The sequence below is a fragment of the Camelus ferus genome, chromosome 4, assembly GCF_009834535.1.
Source record: "Camelus ferus isolate YT-003-E chromosome 4, BCGSAC_Cfer_1.0, whole genome shotgun sequence".
In the NCBI taxonomy this organism is placed as follows: Eukaryota; Metazoa; Chordata; class Mammalia; order Artiodactyla; family Camelidae; genus Camelus; species Camelus ferus.
In genome coordinates, this window is record NC_045699.1 from 15,375,123 (window position 1) to 15,380,414 (window position 5,292).

Genomic DNA, 5,292 nt, shown 5'->3' on the forward strand with positions numbered 1-5,292 from the left:
GCTTTTTCAAACTCTTACATTTCACCTTTATATTTGAAACACTTTCTCAAGGACTTTTGAAGAATTGTATTTTATAATACTATGATATTTAAAAGAAATATTTCCTTCTTCCTATGAATTTATTTTGCTTTGCTAACATCATCTGACAGAACTTTACCTTTGCATTTGATGAAGACTCTTTCAAGATGTGTTGACATCTCAGTTGATGGTCTAGCAACTCTTTTAAAGATCTGTAGCTGTTAAAGTGATGCTTTTCTAAAAATGCATATACCACTTGAAAAATCAATCTAGAGAGCTCTACAGTTCAACCCTCACACCTATTTTTTAATCTCAGTTTCACTGTCAAAAATGAAGTAACTAAAACTTGGCTGACCAGAATATACCATTACCCAACCAGACTATATACCAAGGTAACACTTCACTGTCCAAAGTTGTCACTTTTCTGCTGTACCCAGTCCTGGATCTCCCAACTGTTTTAAACTCATGCTTACAACCTCCTCTATTATTGCTGGAAATAATTTGAATAATTTAAATTATTCAACTAAATACAGCTAAAATACAACTAAAAGCAAATATAAATAATCATAATGTTAAACTCACCTATTTCAAACAACACTTTTTGTGCTTCTGCTGGAAATTCTGAAAAAAACTCAAACCAAGTAGGAGGAATGGAGCTGGGGAAGGGGATGCTAGTTAAATAACAGATCTACATTATTTACAATAGCTTTTATTGATGTTAGTGCCTTCCTTTCTGGTCTTACCTCCTGCAATTTCTCTTCACTATTATTATCCATTCATTCTTTGAAGTTCTAAAGGCCATCATTTATGTTCTTGTACACTTCATAAATTTGAACAATTGTATATAAATGAAAGAAAAAATTGAAACAAACTTTGAATATTTACTAATTACTACTCCATCTAGATCAATCATCATATTCTGAACTGGTCATGTAAAACACTGGACATTAAAAGATACATTCTGCAAGAGTGTTCTGTGGTCAAATGACCTGGAGATGGTCAAAAAGGTTTAGAATTACTGGGTTAAACAGTTAAATAGATTTCCTTATCTTACGACCTCTCAGATTATTTAATATGCTAATGTTTATTGTGACTCTCTAAGAATAGCACGTAGTATACAATGATTCCCAATTGTTTGACCATGGAAACTCTTTATTTTTTCATATATATTGACACATGCCAGAAGAGGGGAGAGTGGAAAAGTGAGCCAAGCCAAAGACAATGTCTTCAAGGAACTCTATGTTAAATTACATAAAATGATACATTACTTATAAAAAGAAAAATACAAAAATCGTTTGATTATAATTTTTTAAATAAAATACATTCTTCAGTATTATAATCTGATTGTGAAATTGTCCCAGTCATCATTCTTACATTAAAAAAAAAATCACTGCAAAACTTAGTGGCATAAAACAAGTATTTTTAGGATGCTCACAGAAATTGTGGGTCATGAATTCAAATAGAGTTCAGTTTGTGTCTGCTTTTTGATATTTTGGGCCTCAGTTGTTGGTGACTCAAAGGGCTAGAACTAGGACAGCTGAGGCTGGGGAACTACTTGCAAGATGGCTTCTCCACACATATGTGTGGCACATTGGAAAGAATGGCTGGAAAGCCAGTGTATTAATGAGTCATAAAATAAATGGTATGGACAGTAAGTAATATAAGTTCGGATCATAAGGGATCGCTATGGAACTGAGCAAATGAAGACTTCAGGGAGGTGTTTTAGAGATTTTTCCTCTAAAAAGAGATAACTAATGACCAAATATTGAAATTTATTTATATCAATTATACATTTTCAAAGGTATGTGAAAATTAAGAATTGCCATATAACAAAGTACAGGAAATGTTCTATGCCTTTAAATTTATCCAAATCAAATTATATTTAGCTCCCAGTCTCCATTGGCCAAGTTTAGTGAAAAGAATAACATCAACAATGTTTTGTGTTTCATGAGTAAATTTCATTCCCCTGAACACCCATTTCTCTCTCCATCTCCCATTCTTTTCAATCATTTATTTTATTTTGTACCAAGATATCAGATCTTATGAAGTCCAAGAAAAACAGAGGAGGTTCTCAACCAGTGGTCACTGTTGGCCACTGGAAAAGCACTCATTGTCCTTGTGAACACAGTTCATTCAGAGATGTACAAGGCTGCTGTTGCTCAAGTCTATGTTGCCAAAATTGTCTCTATGGACTTTCTCCTAGTCTGTCAAGTCAATGTTGGGTGTAGTGCCCAGCCTCTTGGGCACTTCCACATAAAAAAGCTGGTATAAACTTTCCTCTAGGGTAAGGAGGGCTAGAACACAAAAACACAAAGCTGACCTTTCTGCCCAGAAAAATATATAAATTTATTTTGTTATTCTGTTGTTGGTAAATCTATTTCAACAAAAAGCCTAAGGACAAGGTAAAAATTATTAATATGTCATCCTGCCACAAGTGACAACTGCACTTTTTCTTTTATTTAAAGGTTACCAACTTCCAGAAAAGAACTACCTTGTTAAAAGGGGAGATTAAAGCACATGAATCTTGAATACCTATTGGCCACCCAAAAAGGAGAGAAAATATGTAAATAGCCTTGGTAACTAGAAAATGAAAAGGCATTTCTATTTAGTTATATGTCTAGCATACCTAATATCAATCATTTTTGCTCTAATTCTGCTATCTTTTTAAAACTATTTGGTATTCATTGCAATTTATCCAATCACAATAAATCCATTTGACATTTGGAGATTATAGCCTGAATATTATCATCTAGTTTGTATGTCTTTTAGGATCAATTGCTCACCAATACTGAGAAATTTTTTCCTAATTTGGAAACTCAGCCAAAACAATAGTTTTTTCATAATTGACAAGAAGCACATAGAAGCAATTCTGTTTTTATTTTTCTCTTTGCCTTTTTGATAAAGCCACTTTTAATGCAGCATCTCAGTATCAGATTCCCATTGCTAACATGTTGCTTCAATCTGTCTTCAATCTATACCACCAGCTGAGGGATATTAACCATATTTTACATTTCAGTAGTCAATCTGCCTATTCTATTTATTTTCTGAATAAAATAGTTAGGTGTAATTCTTGGCTGATCATATTAGCAAATGGTGTCATTACTGGTGTAAAAATAATAACACTGCATTTAAGTATGATTTCTCAGTTGAGAACCTCATTTTACAGGAAGTTAAAATCACTCCCATCAGGGATATAACAAAGTTAAGTGTTTTGCCCAATACACTGAGCTATTAAGATAATCAAAAAACTTTTTTTCCCAGGTTCCAATCTTTATGCCCACCTTCATCCCCGATTCTCGCTGAGTACGATCTATCAATGAAAAGACTTTGCACATTTTAACTACATCTACCAAAACAAGCTGCACAGACCCATGGATCTGTGGAACATTATTGCTCAAAAATTCTTCAGCAGTTTTGAAACTTGGTTGCACACTGGAACCACCTGGGGAGCTCTTAAAAATGCCGTTGTCTAGGTCACGCCACAGAGATTCTAGTTTAATTGTTACAGTGTGAGGCCTTAGCATCAGTATTTTTAAAAGCTCCCCAGGTGATTCTAACACAAAGCCAAAACTGAGAACCACTGTTCTACGCCCTTGTTTTACAGATGAAACAATTAACCCTATCAATAACACATCCAAATTTGATGTGAGAACTAAAGCTAAAACTCAAGTCTTCAGAATTCCAGTTAATAACTTTTTTCACTAACCCAGGGGTTTGTGAATGTGTTTCCTGGGCCTGGGGTTCCTTGGAGATCCTGCAGGAGTCACGGAAATGATGGAGATGAGAGAGCAGACAGAGGTCTGGTCCCATTTACCCCCTAACAAAAAAGGCTTTATCTTTTTTTATATGCTGGATGACATTGCAAGATTTGTTCTAGGGAAAAAGTTAAAAAACGGAAGAAAAAAAAATGTGTGCTTGCCTAAAGTAAAAATGTTTTAAACTTTTGCAAATAGACCCTATACATAGCAAGAGACCAGCTACTCAAAAAGAAAGAGACAGAAAGACAGGAAGGAAGGAAGGCAGGAAGGAAGGGAAGGGAAGAAGGAAGGGAGAGAAGGAAAGAGTGTTTGCTTCGACAACACATACTAAAACTGAAATGATACAGAGAGGATTAGCGTGGTCTCTACACAAGGATGACACGTGAATTCATGAAGTGTTTCATTAAAAACAAAAGAAGAAGAAATTGTGACTTTTTAAAGATCACCACAGGCCAGTGGATAAAGTTATATATGTTAAAATGTAAACCTGGGGATTTGATCAGTTTAAATCTAAGACAATGAAAAGTTCTTAGGGCCAGAGAGTAACTGCTTTTAACATCTCAAAGTGTATTTTATAATTCTTAAGGAGGACTGTGTCCTTCCACGGTGCAAGGTGGATTGAGAATACCCCTGAGGAGGCTAGTTTTGAGAACATAAGAGGACTTTTCATTAAACAGACAGGAAAAGGAAATTGGACAGAGTGAAAGGTCAGGAGAAAAAGCCAGAAAGGACTGTAGGAACAAGAACAGGAAAGTTGGATAGAAAATGTTAAGACAGGAACTCTGGTTCCTGGTAGAAACTAGATCTAGGCTTACTTTATAGGCTAAATTTTGAAAGTTATACAACCTAAGAAGAGAAAGTGGAGAACAGATGTTTCATCATCATAATCTCTGTCTGGAAAACCTCTATTCATTTTATCTTTGGAATGCGCTAGAGCAATGAAAAATTTAAGTCACAGCACTAAACTTGTCTATTCATCACCTACGATATCAGCTAAGACACAACACCTACCTAACTCCTGGAAGTTGCCACTTAACATTTTCTCCATAGTTTTATTTATTCACATATTTTTGCCTTAAGATTTCCAGGAATCATCCATTCTTTTATTTTGATATTGACAGATTTATATTTCTCATTACAACATAAAATCTGGAAATGATAATTTATAATAATAGTTACCACACATTGATCACCTACCATGTGCCAAGAAACATGTTACCCTGTAAATATTATCCTTAATCACCACAAAACATTATGACACTAATGTTGCTATCTTATTTCTATTCATGGGGAAACTTGGGCTCAATATGGTTAGTTTGTCCAAGATCACACAACTTTAATCTATTTTTGTTAAGATTTGCAAAGCCTGTGTTCTTTCCTCTACTACATGACGCTGTTTTGTTCTCTCCAAAGATTCTTGAATCAAGTGGGAATGCCACCCTTGTTTCTGATATATGTAGGCCAGCAGTATTAAGCATGTTTGAAGCTACCTTTTTCCATTAATGGGACTCCATTT

At 34.6% G+C, this 5,292-nt stretch overlaps 1 non-coding gene across 1 annotated transcript; it reads left to right on the forward strand.

The window, feature by feature from the left end:
- The first annotated feature begins 4,083 nt into the window (after nt 1-4,083).
- On the forward strand, nt 4,084-4,186 carry LOC116663433. The gene has a single exon (XR_004319688.1). It is a non-coding gene; the product is annotated as a U6 spliceosomal RNA (small nuclear RNA).
- The last annotated feature ends 1,106 nt before the right edge of the window (nt 4,187-5,292 follow it).